This window comes from Protopterus annectens, chromosome 3.part0, assembly GCF_019279795.1.
Source record: "Protopterus annectens isolate FY-2018-M chromosome 3.part0, PAN1.0, whole genome shotgun sequence".
In the NCBI taxonomy this organism is placed as follows: Eukaryota; Metazoa; Chordata; order Ceratodontiformes; family Protopteridae; genus Protopterus; species Protopterus annectens.
This window is the reverse complement of record NC_056731.1, coordinates 1574565082-1574584541: the sequence shown is the minus strand read 5'-3', so window position 1 is coordinate 1574584541 and position 19460 is coordinate 1574565082.

Below are 19460 nucleotides of genomic sequence, written 5' to 3'. Positions count from 1 at the left end.
TTATAGTGCCCCTTTACTCATAACTCATCAGTCCCATCATAGAGTATAATAACCCATTTGGGATGTACCTCAGAAGACAATTCCAACAGCTGGAAGGTCCACGAACATACCTCGCCAAGAGGATTACTGGCCTCAAGCATCTGTCCTATGCAGCCAGACTAAATAAACTCCTGCTTTACTCAGTGGCATCTCGTTTACTCAGAGATGATCTCTGCTGGCCAACAAAGCCATGTCCAACTCAGGCTTAATGGATATGCTCCACCTATGGGAATCCATGTCACAGTGAGCCACATGCTGTAGTGAGCTAAACCTTGCCACAACAATAACTAGAAGATGCTGGAGGGACATATTCCTGTCACAGAAACTCCTCATGCTTTGAAACTACATCCCTAATTACATTATACAGAGCCCCTCACTAACACTCCTCATGAGAAACCTTGAAGAGTGGATGGGGAACAGTAGATACACCCCAGGGATCCCACCACTGACTCTGCTCCACAGAGGGACAGTTAATTAATCAATGGGGTGGCAAAAGCTGACACATTTTGGCTAGGCTTATGAATGCCCTCAGGCAGTTAGCCAAGTATCTACCTATGAACCTATGAATCTATAAATACAGTATCAGCACATGCTGATAGCTTACTTTACTGTTCAGGTGTTGACTTACCCTGTGCCAATAGCAGTTGTGTGTGCAATAGTTGAGGGCTGCCTATGTTGGATGCACACAGTAGACTGCCTATACATGACAATTTACAGGTAGTCTTGTGTGTGTGTGTGTCATCCAGTTTTACTGTGTGTGCAGGTGGTGAAAGGTGTCAGTCCCTAGGTGCCTACACTGTCATTGTGTGTGCTATATGTTCCCTCCTTGCCAAGGCATGGGCATACTGGGCATGCCTCCGTCTGCCTACTGGGGCTGGCTCAGGGTGTTCATGGTCTGAGTACCTCTGTGCCTGTGGGGCCTTTGGCAATGGTGGTGGGCTGTACGGGCCTTCACCATTCTGTCCCTGCTGCAGCTGTTTTCGCAGGATCATATTGTGTAGCATTTCACATACTATGAAGATGTGGGCACACGTGCCTGGAGAGTACTGCAAGGCTCCACCAGATATGTCCAAGCAACGGAACTGTGATTTAAGCATCCCAAACACATGCTCTATGATGATTCTGGTTTGTGCATGCGCCTCATTATGGTGTTCTTGCATGGGTGTGCGTGCATTTCTGATGGGAGTCATCATCCATGGTTCCAGTGCATAGCCAGCATCCCCCACCAGGTGACCATATGGGATGTCCCCCCTGGCAAATACCTGATACAGCTGTGAGGCATGCCAGATGTGGGAGTCGTGATAGCTTCCAGGGCTGCCAGCACACACATCCATGATAATGCCCTGGGCATTGCACACGACCTGGCTGTTGATGGAGGGGTATCCCTTGCAGTTTATGTAGTGCCTACCCTGCTCACTGGGTGATGACTTGATGTGTATGTGCATGCAGTCTATTGCACCCAGTACCTCTGGGTATTCTGCCACATGGTGGAAGAGACGCATATTGCTGGCCAACTCCCCCTGCGTTTGGAAGTATATGTGCTCATTGGCATGTGGTAACATGGCATCCAGGAACTGGTGATGTACCCTGGATGCTGATGCCTGTGAGATCCCCATGATATCCCCAGTTGGCCTTTGAAAGGTACCTGTAGCTAGTATTCTCAAGCTTACACATACCTTCGTATTCACTGCGATGGGTTCCCCTCTGTTTGTCCTGGCTCTGAGGCATGGCCGGCACAACTCCACAAGTTGCTGTAGGGTGTCCCTGTCCACCCTATAACGCTCTACTATCTCCAGATCATGTAGCCCCTGGTAGTTTACCCTGGGTCAGAACACTCTTCTCCTCCTCTGGTGCCTGGGGTGGTTGTGAGCATCATCCTCCACACCACCTTCAGTCTCCAACACATGCTGGTGGATCAAAGCTATGGCAGCCCCTAACATCTACATATTAAAAGTTCCCCGTCTGTATACACCAATGGTGCAAAGTGTATGGGAATACACAAGTGTGTGTGAGGTGCTTTCACACTTTATACTATTGTGCAATGTATGCTGCTGATGTCATTGGGTGTGTATGAGCAATTCCAGCTGCAGGGTATCTTAATTATGGGTTTTACAGTGAGTACTGAAAGTGTGGGGCCTTTAGTGTGGAGTTATGCTTGTCTGCCTTGATTAATCTGTTGCCCTTTAATTCACTTTTATACCAGGATCCACTCCCATTATTGGCATGCCTCCACCTGCCGTCTTTCTTGTTTTGTACTTTCCTTACCCAGTCATGTGTTGTAAAATGTGTCTTGTAGCTGATATAATGCAAATCTGCTTTGTTCTGCTGTGACACTTTACTGTTTTCTTTGCAGTATAGCCCCTCCCCTTTTCTATTCTGCAGGTAGCTGCTTGCAGCCTTGTTAGCTGTTGTCAATGGCCCACTGTAGGTTCCTATGTGTTAATTAGTCATGTGTACTCCAATTTCCCTGCTGCAGCATTTCCTTATTCTTTTCCTATATTCTTCCTGTTTCATCTCCGGTGTGTGCCGCGCAAACCCTTTTACTGAGTTTAAGTGCGTTTTAATCTCCTTTCACATGCATACTCGGTTGCCTTGTGTGCTTTCAGCTAAGCAAAGCTATAGCCAGTTCATTACCCCTTTCCTGCAGCTTTGCTTAGCTATGGGACACCGGATTAGCAATGCTCCAGTCTGCTTACAGCAAAGGTGACACAACCCTCTCTTGATGTAATTTCTATCTCAAGGGCACAGCTCGGTGTTATAACACTACGCTGTGAGGTGCATTCTTACACCAGCAGGGAATCTGTGATTCACTATTACTCCTCTCATTTGCATGGCATTGCCTACTAATTCCTAGCTACCGCGCAAATCACTGTCACAGCCCCTTAGCAACCATTGCACCATGGTGTGGTCTAACATGCCTGCCATTGACTATTATGGGAACATCATGATGTGTGTTATATTGCAGTTTTATTCTATATTTTTCTATTTTTCTTGTGATCTGGTTAAAATATGCTGGTTTTACTTATAAAGAAGATATTTTAATGAATTAATATGATTAATTTCTATTTACCATGGATTTCACTTTAAAAAATTCCTAACACTGAACGTGACAGACTCTTTCAATGTGGAACTTCGAGGAACATGAACTTTTTAAGACCCCGAATAAGGTACGTTCCTCGTAATGAAGTACAATTGAAAGGTATGCAGAGGAAGTTCAGCGAGCATGTTTATGATCATATTTCTGATATTAGGAAAGGGAACAACAATAATATTTTGTCAAAACATGTATCTGAAAACCCCAACCATGAGTTTGGGTTTATTGCGATAGACAATATGCTTAAAGATGTTAGGGGTAGTCCCTGGAATGATATATTAAAACTTAAAGAACTCAGGTGGCAAATAAAATTAAATGCATGTGTTTTTCCTGGGTTAAATGATTATGTATCTATTGCCAGTGTTCTGAAACTTCATTCTTACTTTATATAAAATGTCTATGTTATGCAGATTTTGTGCAATTTTTTTGTACATTTTTAAAATTTACTTGTCAATTTAATTTGTTAGTCACATGACTACTTGAAATGTGGCAAGGTATTGTGGTTATTCATTTCTGAAGATGTCTGGATATACTCTGACGAAAGTGATAAACTTTTTATTAACTCTGGTCTGTCTTGATTCTGGTGTGGCTTCACTCATTTTTTGTTTTGGTATTTGGTTCATACTTTGAATATGTGGCAACTTGTTTGCCTGGACTGTAAAGGTGAAATAATATAACATAGCCATCTTAAATTCTGGCTATATAACTGCTGAGTGGGATTGGAGTTGGCTGAATGAAAGCAACTGGCCTTGTCTTTGCTGAATTTAAATAGTAGCTATCTAGCTTGGAAGGACTAGTGTGCTTTTGTGATAAGTAAAATGGGCTACTTAACTAGACACCTGATATCCACAGACAAAGTAGGTATAATTGCTGTGCCTGTCGTTTAAGTCAGAAAATGATGAGTTGCTTGCTGCAGTTTGCTTATTATTTTGGCTTTGCAGGACTAATGTGATTATGCAAAGCAACATGTAATATTTTAATGTGTTGCAACTGTTTAGTATTAAGGTGAAATACATTACACTGCCATCCTCTTTTATCACAACAGATGTCTATAGGTGGCTATAACTGCTTAGTAGGGTTGCCTGGATGAATGTAGCTGACCCTGTTGTCACTTTCATATCTTTGCAAAAAAAGGGATAATGTGTCACAGAATACCCAGACCTTCAGAACTTCTTGGGGTTGGTGGCCCTCACACACCAAAGCTGTACAAGTGGATTTGGCATGAGTTACTAATATGCTCTGCCCTGAACCAGCCCTGCTAATGGGTTCATAGCGGTTTACTAGGTTAACTACCACAAGGACCTTTTTAAGCCTAGCCATGCATCCCAAATCTCTGACAAGTTCTGGTATCCTTGATAAGAGTAAGCAGGGGCTTGGGAAGTGAAACATTTACAAGCAGAGGCCTGGGATATGAACCTTTTACAGGCTGCCTGTGTGCATTAGAGACACAGGTGCCAAACCAGGGATACATTTCCTATTTCCCCATCCAATTGTCCAAGTTACACTTGAATTAGGTTAGGGAGGAGCTCTGCTTCACATGGATGGGGAGTCTGTTCCAGAGAAGGGGTAGTCTCTGGGATACATACCTGTCTCTCCAGCAGGTTCTATTTATATCACATGCAAGGTTTAAGTCTTTAGAATGGGTAATTTTGGTGCTGTTTGTTTTGTAGATATGCAGGAGGTCCATCACAATGGGGTCTGATAATGCCTTGTATGCCAGGGATAGATCTCCTCTCAACAGCCTGTAAAAGACAAAATACAGGGATAGGATCTTGAGGTTGTCTGTATAGGACATGTTACTTATGCCCTGTATTCTTTTAGTGAGGAATCTCTGTGGACATTCAAATCGTTGGAAAAGCCTGGTTAGGTACATACCAAAGGGGGCATTGTACTCAATGATCGGTCTGATGAATGCCAAATACAGTGAAACAATAACTTCCTTGGACCTAGATGCCATACATTTGTTTATAAGTTGCAAAACATAGAATGATTTCCTCACTACTGTAGACACATGATGGTCAAAGGCTAGATTACTCTCTATGTGTATCCTCAAGACTCTGACCACTGGGTCAACTCTTACGGTTGTGTTGTCAATATGATATTTACCAGGGATGAATGACTTCCCAAATTATACTATTATGCATTTATTGGCATTTAGTTTTAGTCCATGGCTCTGGCACCACTTGTCTGTGTCAGCCCTTCCTGGAGAACATTTGTGTGATATTCAATGACAGCTCCTAATTTGAAGTAATCTGCAAATTTAGCCAGCCAGAGGCCATTGACGTTGGTCTTGACTTCAGAGAAGTAAATGCCAAAAAGGAGTGATCCCAGGACAGATCCCTGAGGGACTCAACGTGTGACTGGCCTCTTTTGTAGAAGTGGACTCCCAAATTTTAATTTCCTGGGTCCGGTCTGTGAGCCAGTGGGCTATCCACTGAATGGTATAAGGGTATATATGTAGCTGCTTAAGTTTATTAACAATGCCTGAGTGGGGGATTATACTGAATGTGTTGGCCAGGTCAAGGTAGGCAGTATGAACCATATTATCCTCATCCATTGCTTTGGTGACCTTCTCAAAGAAGTCCATCAAGTTGAGTAGGCATGACCTGGCCTTGATAACCAAACTGGGTTGGGTCCAGTGTTCGGATGTTTCCTATGTCATTCTTGATCATTTCCATAATTTTTTCCATGGCTTTGCATATAAGACTAGTGAGACTTATGGGTCTGTAGTTTCCAGAGTCTGTAGATGGCCAACCTTTGTGCAGAGGGATGACCGCTGCTGTTCTCGATTCATGAGGCATGAAGCCTGTTTGGAGACTACAGTTAAATAACAATTCCAGGAGGCTTGATAGATCATGTTTCAAGATATTTAGGAGGCATCCTGAGATATTGTCTGGGCACATTAATGCATTGTTCTTGGCTTTAGAGAGAGCATTAAGGACCTTTTCCCTACTGATAGCAGGGGGAGTTATATTCAATGGCATTTCCGGAGGGAGAGTCGATGGGGATAGAGGGGGTAAAGTTGGAGTTGAATTTGTCAGCCAGTAGGTTTGCTGTATGTTCTGGCTCAGTATAGGTGGTTCTATTTAAAATTAGCTCTACACACAATTGTGTATTGCCTTTGAGGTTGAGGACTTAGCCGAAGAATGTCTTGTGGTTGTCCTTGGCCTGGGAGGCCAAATTTACCTCAAATTTGGCTTTGGTACTCTTTATTTGTCCTATGATTTGCTTGTTTAGTTTGATGAGAGTGCTTTTATCCCACTGGGTGCTGCATCTCCTACTTTTTGCTATGATTTTCTTCCTTCTGTTATGCAGCCTATTGATGTGATTCCAGATGGGTGGCTTATTTTTTGAGTTTGTTCTGTACTTCTTCCTGGTGGGTACAGCTGCATCTGTGAAGCTATTAGCACGCTTGTATAGGGTTTCTGTGAACAGTTCTGCATAGGCAGCAGTGCTCTTAGAGTTTATGGGGGCTAGAAATTTTGCCAGGTTATCTCTTAATAGTAGGAGGTTAGCATTGAAGTAGTTCCTGAATATTCCAGGATTAGATGGGATTTCCGGTTTTATTTTTACTTCAAAGGGGACCATTTTCTGGTCTGACCTTATCACGGAGGACATTACACTAGGAGGTGTGCAACACTCTCCCATATTATTGAATACCAGATCCAATATGGTTGGACTTCTTGTTGGTGTACTGACAATCTGGTTCAGTGAGTTTGTGTTTAGAAAATCCAGGAATCTCTGTGCCTGTACATTTGATGTTGTATAGGATTCCCAGTTAATAGTGGGGTAATTAAACTCACCCATGAATATGGTATTGGGATGGATAATGAGTATTTCCAGTAAGTTAAAATACATGGTATAGGTTTCCTGGGGGGAAGGAGGTGGTACCGGATTTTACCTATGGTGATTTGAATGTGGAGAAGCTCAAGTGCATTTGTCCTGTTTGACCAGCCTTGAGGTATATTTTTTATGTAAATCAAGACACCTCCACCTTTGTCCCTGTCTGTATAGTAGATGGTCTAATTGTGTGGAATTCATTATAACCTTGCACTGCTGGTGTGCTCTCCGTGGCTTTAAACATGTCTCAGTGACTGAACAGACATCAGCATTCTCTAGGGTGAAGAGAACTTCTAGGGAGTGGAGTTTTTTGTTGTACACAGAAGGTCACTGTATTTGTTTGGGGGGCTGGTGGTGATGTCATTATTTCTTTAACATTCATCCCAAACCTTGGAAGTGGCATACACTCCAGGATTGTGTGTTGTGCTTACTTAGTTCTGGGATAAGCTTTGGGTTTCCCACAAGCCTGAATTAGAATGACTCATTTAAGTGTTGAGCTGGCGAGAGTGGTCATTATTTCTTTAATTTTCCTCACAAACTTCAGAGGGGTGCAAAAAGGGTATTTATAGCTTATATTGGATCACTGTACTGTCTCTAGAAGTAATAAGTTGGAAATATTGTAATCATTTTTTTCATTTTGCTCTCAATCAAACATTTTAAGCATATACAGGTGGCTATCTTTTGGTGGAGAGTAAATAAGCATACTGTTTACATATGTCTGGCAGCAAATATGTGATATTCAATTCATTTTTTTTCAGTTTTGTCCCAGTCTGACATTAGAAGGGTATGCAGAAAGTGACTGTCTTTTGGGGGCAGGAGGTGAAGAGGCATGCTATCTATAAATATGACAACAGCAGTTTAAAATATGCCTAGGTATGTGTGTCTTAATTCTAATCCCAATTTAACACCAGAGGGGAATTCACAGAAAATGACTGCCTATTTTGAGTCAAAGGGGTTGGGTGGCAGGTACTATTCCTAGGTATGATGTATGCATCCTCCCAAGCATTTGTCTTCTTAGTTTACTGTGAACTGATGTTTAATCAGCATTGAGCATGAAAACTTGGATATAACTTACCTTTATCTTTCAAGAAGAAATAAGATTGAATTTCTTTTCTATATGCATAATGTTTGTTCATCCTACAACTGCATCTGAAGACTGGGGTGAAAAGCTCAAAATGCATCTCAGAGCATTTATAATCCCATGGCTTCTGGGTACTTAGCAGCTCTCAGACCCATAGTTTAATTTAGTTATTACAGAGTAGTTTTGGTCAGGGTGTGTTGCAAGGATACAGGGAAAAGTCAATTTAAAAAGTAAGACTGAATTTCTTTCCTTAGTCTTTTTTTTTCATTCATTCTATTTTAAAAAACTCTAAAATGCATCTCAGAGGATCTAGAAATGCCATGGCTTCATACAGTTATTTCCACTGCAGTTATTACAGTGCAGTCTTCATCAGTTAGGATCTGCTGAAAGGATGCAGGAAAAAAAATTGAAGAGCAATTAAAAATTTCTTTCCTTGATCATGTTTTTTTATTCAGGCAATCACTGGATAAAAGGCTGCTTAGAAAACTCTAAAATGCATCTCTGAGCATATAGAAATCTCATGGCTTCTGGGGTCCTAATGGCCCCTAGGCCCCCATGTAGGCTTGGTTAGTTAGGATATGCTGAAATGATGCAGGAGAAAACAAAGATGAGGAGTGTGGCACTTTTTTTCTTTCTTTGATCAAGCAATCACTGGAAGAAAAGGCTGTTTTGAAAAATCTCTAAATTGCACCTCGGAACATCTGTAATTCCCATGGCTTCTGGGGACTACGTGGCCCTCAATCCTCCAGCTGAATGCAGTTGTTTCCTCCAGTTATCAGATTGTAGTCTTCCTTACATAGAACGTGCTGAATGCATGAATAACTGCAGAACAAAACTCAAGATAAGACAAACTGTGAGAACAAAGAAGAAAAAAGTAATCTGAATACTTTTGATTAGGCCAGAATGGGATGCGTGGGGATGCCATGTATCCTTTTCGCCTATAGTTCCAGTTTACCCAGGGCCAGCCCTGGCAGGTATATCTGTCATTTTTTTATCCCATTTACTGGTTACATTATCTACATTTTAGTAACTGTACACATGCTCAGTCTAAGTATACTGTAAATCACACAAAGCATCACTAAATAGAAAACTTTTGACTGGTCCACTGGTCCATCAAAATAAACATAATAGAGACTTGTTGTCAAAACAGTAATTCTCCTCTTGATTAAGATGTACCTCATTGATGGCGTATACATTTGTTTCGCCTGATTAATACTAAGGACACACAATTTAGTAATTAAATCTCAACACTGTCAAAACAATATATGATAACTATGAATTCAACTAAATTAACTCTTTAATATTCCCTGTTTAGATTTCCATATCTGGAGCAGCCAACTAAAAATCTCTTTTTACTAATTTCCATCCTAAAGTCTCATACCAGGAAATCAACCCTATTAATTAAGTCTAGATTTATCAAAAAAAAAAAAAAAAAATCAAGGGCAAAGTCAGTAATACATCATATATTGTTTGCAGGCTGTAAGAGCAAATCCTCTTTTTTTCCTTGTTTTACAGCCTGCCTGTTGCTTCGTGTGTGATATCACAGTACAGCAGGGTCTGGGAATTTATCCATTCTCCATTGTAGTGTGATCTTGGAGTTGGTATATATAGTTAGTAGAGGGTGTGGGGGTGCAGGGAGGCTTGCCCCCTGCAAAAAATAGTGTTTTTTGCAGGGGGTGTGGGGGATGCAGGGAGGCTTCCCCCCTGCAAAAAATAGTATTTTTTCTTTGACTTTTTTTAGTTTTGCTCTAAGTAGATTGCTTTTTGGGATCAGTATTTTGAGCTTCCAAAATTTGATGAGACAATCAGTATATCATATAGTTGCTAGTATTTAAAGCATCTGACTATGAATCATCTTAAATACCTCAGTTTGTTTTTCCCAGACTTGTACCTTAAACATTCCTTGTATGTATTTATTTATTTATTATTTGTTTACCAGGAAAGTCTGACTTGGAACAAAGCCAATTTTCAGCAGAGGCTTGGGGAGAAATGCTCCAGATGTATGTCTTTTTACCGTGGATGGAAGCTGGAGCACCTGGAGGAAACCCACATGAACGCACGGAGGACATGCAAACTCCACACAGAAAGTACCCCAGCCAAGCATTGAACTGGAGAACCTCTTGCTTTGAGGTTACAACACAACCACTGGACCACTGCGCCATCCAATATGCATGCCACACCAACCCTTTAAATGCAGATTTGTGGCAATTATACTGCTTTGGTGTTTTATTTTCTCTCACCTCCTCTTCATCAACAGTATCTGTTAGTGCTGCAGTTGGTTGTAAGTCACATAGGTTCATAGGTAGGTAGTAGGCTATTGGCCCTAGGGCCTATAGAAGCTTAGCCAAAAAGGTACCCTGGCTTTCATCACCCAAGAAAATTATTTTCCTGTGCCCCTGTTGAGCAGAGCCACAGAGGTGATCCCCAGGGTGAATTTCCTATTTCCCATCCAATCATCAAGATTTTTCTTAAAGAGTGCTAATGAGGAGCTTTGTTTGATGTAGATAGGTAGTTTGTTCCAGAGTATGGGGAGTCTCTGGGACAGGAATCTATCCCTCCAGCATGTTTTGTTTATTGTGGTGACAAGGTTTACATCCCTAGAGCGTGTAGCTTGGAGGGATTGGGATTTTTTAAGTGGAGCATGTCCAACAGCTCTGGGTTTGACATAGCTTTGTATGTTAGGCAGAGATGGCCTCTGAGTAGGCGATATGCGAGGGAGTAAAGCTGGAGTTTTTTGAGATGATCTGCATAGGGCATCTGTTTGAGGCTGGTAATCCTCTTTGTGAGGTATTTCTGTGGCCTTTCCAGTTGTTGTAGATGTCTTGTGAGGTACATACCAAACGGGGCATTGTACTCTATAATGGGTCTAATGAGTGATGAGTAGAGGGGAACAATGACCTCTTTTTTCCTGGATGAGAAACCTTTTGTGATGAGGTGTGCCACATAGAAGGATTTTCTGACTACTGTGGTGATGTGATAATGTGTTCCATGGCCTTACAGACCAGGCTCATTAGGCTAATGGGGCGGTCGTTCCCGGGGTCCGTGGTGGCTCCCCCTTTGTGGAGTGGGATAACTGTTGCTGTGTGCCATTCAGTGGGCACAAAGCCTGAGGTGAGGCTATGACTGAACATGGTGCTTAGGTGGGGTGCCAGTTCATTCTGTACTTCATGTAGAACACAGCCTGGGATGCTGTCAGGTCCTATAGATGCTGTGTTCTTGCTTTGGAAAGTGTGGCTTTTACCTGAACAGCCATGATTACAGGAACTTTGCATTCTTCCGGTATAGACATGGGCCCTTTAGGGGGGGGGGGTAAAGTTAGCACTGAAGCTATCTGCCAGGATGTTGGCAATATCAGTTGGTTTTGTATATTTAGTGCCATTGTGCTGTAACTCAGAGCAGATTTGAGTGTTGTCATTGAGATTCTTGACATAGCTATAGAATGCTTTGTGGTTGTCTTTAGAATCAGTGGCAATTTTGTTTTCATAACTAGCTTTGGAGGATTTTATGAGGGATCTCAGCTTCTTACTGAGGCTGACCAGGGAGTTCTTCCAGTCATGAGATTTTACTCTTTTTTGCAACAGTTTCTTTCTTCTGTTGTAGAGTTTTTTTATGGCAGGGGACCACCAGATTGGCTTCCTTTTTTTGGAGGATAGCATCTTGGTTCTGTTAGGGATAGCACAATCCATGCACTCGTGTAAGTGCTTATAAAGTGCATTTGTGTAGGATTCAGCAGTCATACCTCTATTGTCCATCTGCATGGGTGTCATGAAGTTTGCCACTTCTGTCTTAAGAAGCGTGAAGTTGGCTTTGGAGAAATGTTTTACGGTGGTTTCCCTAATGGGGGTGGGGTGGGGGTGGGATGTGGATGTTCAGGCTGATTAGCTTGTGGTTGGATCTGACCAATGAGGAATTGACCTCTGGTATGGAACACCGGTCACCTATGTTGGTAATGACCAGGTCTATGATATTGCTGCCCCTGGTGGGGGTGTGGATAAGTTGATCCAAGGCGTTGGAATTTATTAATTCCAGAAAACGTTGAGCAAAAAAGTTGGTACATGAGTAGTTTTCCCAGTTAATGGTGGGATAGTTGAAATTGCCCATTATTAGGGTGTTGGGTTGTACCCTAATATTTTCCAGTGTATCAAGAAATGAGGAGTGGGAATCCTGGGGCATGGTGGTATATCTGTAGCAAGTTACAATTTGGATTGCGGTCTTGCCCAGATTTAGTTGCACTTGGATAATCTCGGATGCATTATGCTGAGCAACTACCCTGGAGGTGTGGATATCCTTAATGAATATGGACATGCCTCCACCTTTAGTGTTTCAGTCCAGGTTAGGTGGCCGAAAGGTGTGGTATGAATTATAGCCTGGTAATGCAGGGGTGCTTTCTGGAGCCTTGAACCAGGTCTCTGTCACTGCACAGATATTGATGCTCTCCATTTTAAGGAGTGCCTTGAGTGAATGTATTTTGAGGTTTAGACTTCTAGCAGTGAGTAGCATTACCCTCGGATTTTGCTTGCTTGTACCTATTATGGTGATGAATTTGTCATTTGAACCTTGCCTACAAAAGGCACAATAGGGGTGGCAAGAGCCTTAGCCAGTAACTGGAATCCCAAGGGCGACAGGTGCAGCCCATCTCTGGCAAAGCATCGTGGTCTGTCGATCATGTCATCCCAGGCAGACAGATACTGGATCCCCTTAGAATGACACCAGAAGCTTAGCCAATTGTTGAAGTCAATCATTTTGTCCTTTTACTGTGGTATCATTCTGGGTGATGGCAGGATGTTATTTAGGGCAAGGGTCATACCTGCCTGGGTTACAAGATCGGAGAGCTCCTCCATGTCTCTTTTGATGTAGTCCAGGGAGGTAGGCCTCAGGTCATTCACACCAACATGGACAATGACAGAGTCATATTTGTACTTGTTGTGGAGTGACCTGAGTGCGTGTATTAAGTGGCAGATCCTGGCACCTGACAGGCAGCTGACAGTAAATTTCACCTTGTTTAGCCTGATGAGTGGAACATCAGTGTGCCTGACTATAAAGTCACCTATGACTAGAGTGTTGGGTACGTTGTTATGCCTTATGGTCTGTGGTTGAGTGGCACACTGAGTTTGTGGGCTATGTGTCATTTGGGTTGTGTTGGGAGGGTGGAGGTTGTATGTGTTTCTGCTTTGGAGGTCTCTGTTGCTTGAGCAGATTTTTATTGAGAGCCTCCGCGAATGTAGGTGTGTGTTTTGTGTTGCTATGTGTGTGTTTTGGTGGTATAGATTTTGAGGGACTATGTGATGAGTGTGGTGTGGTGCAAGTGTTTATCTTCTCTTCTTGACTGTCTAGTCCAGTCTTAGGTGAAGAGAGCTTTGCTTCCAGTTTGGCTATATAAGTGCATCTCTCACAGGTTGCAGTGTTGGGTTGTAGGAGGAGATGGTTGTCTGTGTACATGAGGTAATTGCTGCATTGCCCCAAGATACCCTGATTCATTAGGTAGACAGGAGAAAACAGCAGGAGCTTACCCTTAGACATGCCAGGATAGGTGCTTATTTATTAAGTACTAAAAACTGTTTTCCTCTAGACAAGTGAGGAAAGTTGAGTGCTGTAGTAATTTGTACCTTATTTAGTGCTTACAATAAGTTCTGAACAAGTGCTGAGCTCAAAGAAACAAATTTGAGTGCTAAAACTAAAAAAACTGGCTAGTTCTAAGGGAAAATTTGAAGAGCAGACTTTATGGCGCCAGGAATAGTTTAACCCTAGCTAAGCGGTGATGCATAAAGTGTATTTTTTTTAATATAACAGTAGCAAATGAGAAAACTGATTTAAACAAATTAACCAATAAAAAGCTAAAAACCAAGCCCTGTTCCAGCAGTCTTCGATCAGACAAGTTCTAACTGCACACTCCTGCCACTAGGGTGCAGGGGAACCTTCTCCAAAAAAAGATGGTCTGGATTAGTGCTCAAGTTAATCAAACAAAGCTAGATTCAGCAGGTCTGAATTTAGTCTATGCTACAGTAAACAAGGTGTACCAATTTCAGAAAGAAACTGTTCAAATAAGCAGGCACAATAAGCCTTTAATCAGAAACTCCCAGCTCAGAAGGGCAGAATCTACCCTCTCCTCCCACAAGGGTGCAGACCACACCTTCGTAATGTAAAATAACTGGCCTGAAGCCCAAGTGCTTAAACCAGAACTAATACACTCTTAGAATAACAGACACTAAGCCTTCAATCAGCAACTCCCAACTTAAAAGGATGTAAGCTACCTGTCCTGTCACAACAGTGCAGACCACAAACCTTCTTAATGTAAAACAACTGGTCTGAAGCCCAAGTGCTTCAACCAAAGGCTTAGAATAATAGTTGCAATTTAATCAGGCTACTAACAAGCAGTAATAAGTACAGCAGAATAAATGCAGTAAAATAGGAAGAAACACATACAGTAAAAGCAGATGAATAAAGTGCAATTTTTTTTATATATAACAATAGAAAACGAGCAAACTGATTTAAACAAATTACCCAATTAACCAGTAAAAAAGCTCAAAACTGAGCCTTGGTCCAGCAGTCTTCAATCAGACAAGTTCTAACTGCACACTCCTGCCACTAGGGTGCAGGGGAACCTTCTCCAAAAAAGATGGCCTGGATTAGTGCTCAAGTTATACAAACAAAGCTAGATTCAGCATGCCTGAATATAGTCTATGCTACAGCAAACAAGGCGCACCAATTTCAGAAGGAAACAGTTCAAATAAGCAGGCACAATAATCCTTTAACCAGAAATTCCCAGCTCAGAAGGCCAGAATCTAACCTCTCCTCCCATAAGAGTGCAGACCACAGACCTTCTTAATGTAAAATAACTGGCCTGAAGCCCAAGTGCTTAAACCAGAACTAATACACTTTTAGAATAACAGACACTGAGCCTTCAGTCAGCAGTTCCCAATTTAGAAGGATGTAAGCTACCTGTCCTGCCACAACAGTGCAGACCACAAACATTCCTAATGTAAAACAACTGGTCTGAAGCCGAAGTGCTTAAACCAAAAGTCTTAGAATAACAGTTACAATTTAATCAGGCTACTACCAAGCAGTAATAAATGAAGCAGAATACATACAATTGAGTACTTTTAAGAAGAGGCAAAAGCAAAATAAAGTGCAATTTTTTTTTTTTTTAGTAAAGTGCAAGGAGAGAGGAAGGAACAGCAGAAGTTAAGAACCTAAGTAGGTTGGCCTTCTCAAATGTTCTCTCTGTATTAAGTAGAGTGAACACCAGACTGGGAGGGGTGTCCCAGATCAAATTTACAGTAGGGGCGGGCAACTGCAAAGCCACCAACTATAGCAACTCTACAATAATAGGGTGGGAGAGAGGGGGAAAAACAGTTTCAGGACAGATGAGAAACATAAAACAATGCCAGAAAATATATAAAATTATTCAGTCAGGCAAACAATAATTCAGTCAAGCAAAATTAAGACAATGCAGAACTCTGAAAGGTTAAAATGCCAAGAAATATACTTATCAATCAGTGATATATTTCCAGATTGTTTGAGAATCACACCAGCTAGAACACCATGAGTTTCCAACAGTGTATGTAAGAATTTACAAACAGAAACTTTTTAAATCAGCAAGCCTTGAAGCATTCAGATAATACAAAAGCTAAAAAACAAGAAACGAGGCGATGTAACTGGATTGTGCCCAACCTAAACCACAAGCAGTTACGAAGATCAAGTATTCTTTCCTTTTAACACACTTTCTTTATTTGTGTTTTCGGAAACGGCTATGCGTTTCCTTCCTCAGAAAAAAGCAGACAAACATCACAATGACAGTATTCAGCCCTTACTTTTAAAGCTAAAAAGCATCATGTGATGCTAATGAAAAAACATTTCAATTCAATTATTAATTAATTACTTAACTTAAAGGTTCCCAACTAACCATAAATGTATATTTTTGCTAAGCAGAAATAATTGCACAATATTCCATATGCCATGCATCGCTAATAATGCTAGACTAAATATAATTCATTATTAAACAATAAAAACAGATTTTAAACATTGTATCAATATTACCTACTAATTAAAGATTAAAAACACTAAAAAATAAATAAAATTATACAGTTGTACTGATCATGAGGTAACATTCTCCCTCAAAAACCATAAGCAACCTCACTCATTACTTAAAATTAAACTATTATAATAAATTTTTATTTTTAATAACTACATTATAAAATATGTGAATGTTTAAATGAGTTAACTAAAGGGCACATTTAACCAATTTTATAACTGACCATTTAATCGACCTATAAGAAATATAAAAAGTAATCAAAAAGCATAGAATAAATACATACTACCTTACTACAAATAATGTAGCACTAAACCATTAAGCAATACAATTGATATAAACTCCCTTAAACACAAGTCTACACCTCGACATACAATACAATGAGCAAGAGTTAACTCATCTATTAAATGCAAGCCTTTTTAAAACACATGTAATAGAAACGTGGTCATTAAGACCTGGGGGAAATGTAGCCCCAGTTCTAATTTGCCAACATAATTCTTGTATTTCCAAAACAATTTGCCATGGTCCGACATATGGAACGTCCTCTACTTTTTTCAACACCATGAAGACAAACTTATGATTTGGAAATTCCAAGATGTGGCAAGCAAGTGCATTGTTAGTGTCCCCTTTTGCAACTGCATAATAGTGCTCATAAATGCGCTGTTTTAACTTGCACTCCGTTTTTCCTATGTAAAACGCATGGCACATTGTGCAAGTTGCCGCATACACTATAGCTCTGGTATTACAGTTGAATTTACCTATAATTTTGTACTTAGTGTTATTAATTAGGGCACTAGTTCCTTCCTTAATAAACTTGCATTGAGCACAACCACCACACTTGCTCATCCCATTCATGGAACTTTTCGTTTTATTTTTATTTTTACCAGTTTCCAAAAGGGTTTTCAGATTCGCCCCCCGCCTAAAAGTAGCAGGCCCGGGCCCAGGATTTTCGGCAAGGCCAGGACACCAATCAGAGATACCTGAGATCCAATATGAACCACCAGTCCCCAAAGAACAAGAGGAATCCGAGGAAGAAATAATTTCCCCTGCAACAGATTTGAACATTATTTATAGTACAGAAGGGGACTTTAAAATATATAACTTTACTGCCTTGGTTGTTGATCAGGATATGTGTGATTTCTTTTCGAGAGGACTCAATTTTGTTCCGGATACACATTTGGACATGGTAAAAACAATAATAGATTTGAAGTTATTTTTACGTAAAATGAATTTACGCATTTTACTAGGCAATATGCCAACGTTGGTGAACCCCTTTAGGATAGCCAGTGTGTTTAATCCACCTCTCTCACAAAGTCTTAAAGCCTTTGAATTAGCATGTGAACTTGACTTTAGGCATTTGGCTACTAGTCGCCCTATATATAAAAAAGCTAAACCTAATATCACAGTACAAGATAGGGATTTGATTAGCACCATCAAAGATTGCAATATTAGAGTAACCAAACCTGATAAAGGGAATGGGCTAATATTCATGGACCACTCTGCTTATGTTGAGAAGGTGTTAAAACATCTTGAACAGGGGCCTTACCAGGAGATCAGTGTCAATGAAGTGAATATAGCCTATAAAAAGATCCAATATATCCTAGAAGATCTATTTTTGGAAGGGCACATTGACACTGACCTACATAATTATTTAACTATGGCATCACCCAAGCTACCAGCCTTCTTCGGAATACCTAAAATCCACAAGTCAATGCAGGATCCACCTCTTAGGCCTATTGTGGATAGTAGAGGGTCCATTACGAGTGCATGCGCTAAATATGTAGACATCTTGCTTAAGCCTTTTTTAGCTAAGGAAAATCAGATCTGCAAGGATTCATGGGGCTTTCTAGAAGCTATCAACAAAATTCAATTTGACCCATCCTTTGTGCTGCTTACAGTTGATATAAGAGATCTATATACTGTGATACCACACAACATTGGTTTGGAGTGGGTAAGGGATTTCTTATTCGATAGGAAAATGAATGATATCATTCATTTAACCGAAACACTTTTGGAGCTTGTTCTTTGTAACAACATCTTTAAATTTGAAGGCAGTACCTATAAACAAACATCTGGGGTAGCCATGGGTTCGCCTTGTGGGGGAGCATACGCCAATTGTGTTTTAGCCCAATGGGAAAACACATTGTTATTCCAAAACAGCATGTTTCAAACGAATGTCGCCTGGTACACTAGGTACCAGGACGACATGTTTATTTTGTGGAAAGGGCAAGTGGGCCTGATTCCTCAATTTATTGAGTCCATTACCAGTTTAACCATCTTTCTAGAATTCACATTCAACTTTAGTCATACGGAAATCAGTTTTCTGGATATTTGGTTGCAAAAAGATCAACTGAATATGAGATTTAAGAGCAGCATCTATAGAAAACCAACATATTCAAATGGCTTTCTGCATTATTCCAGTTGCCACCCGCACCATCAAAAGAAAGCTATTGTCAAAGTGCAGATGGTGCGGGCTGCCAGAATGGTCACAGATGTCCATGATTTTAATGCAGAATGCAATAAACTTACTGAGATGTTTAGTAATAGAGGTTATCCAAGAAAACTGATAGACGAAGTTCTAGAAGAAGTTGAGCACAAACGTAGAATGGGACAATTTAGCCCCATTTTGTCATCCCATTATATTATTAATCAAACCAATGAATTGGGAGACACTGGTCTAACCAAGGTTAAATGTAGTCAAAATAACAATAGCCTTAGGTTCCTATGTACTTTCTCTACGGATCATCACTTTGTAAGAGAAATTCTAAACAAAAATTGGATGCTCCTTTCAAGTGACAAACAAGTTCAAAGAATTTGTAGTGGCCCACCGGCCATAACTTTTAGGCGGGGGGCGAATCTGAAAACCCTTTTGGAAACTGGTAAAAATAAAAATAAAACGAAAAGTTCCATGAATGGGATGAGCAAGTGTGGTGGTTGTGCTCAATGCAAGTTTATTAAGGAAGGAACTAGTGCCCTAATTAATAACACTAAGTACAAAATTATAGGTAAATTCAACTGTAATACCAGAGCTATAGTGTATGCGGCAACTTGCACAATGTGCCATGCGTTTTACATAGGAAAAACGGAGCGCAAGTTAAAACAGCGCATTTATGAGCACTATTATGCAGTTGCAAAAGGGGACACTAACAATGCACTTGCTTGCCACATCTTGGAATTTCCAAATCATAAGTTTGTCTTCATGGTGTTGAAAAAAGTAGAGGACGTTCCATATGTCGGACCATGGCAAATTGTTTTGGAGATACAAGAATTATGTTGGCAAATTAGAACTGGGGCTACATTTCCCCCAGGTCTCAATGACCACGTTTCTATTACATGTGTTTTAAAAAGGCTTGCATTTAATAGATGAGTTAACTCTT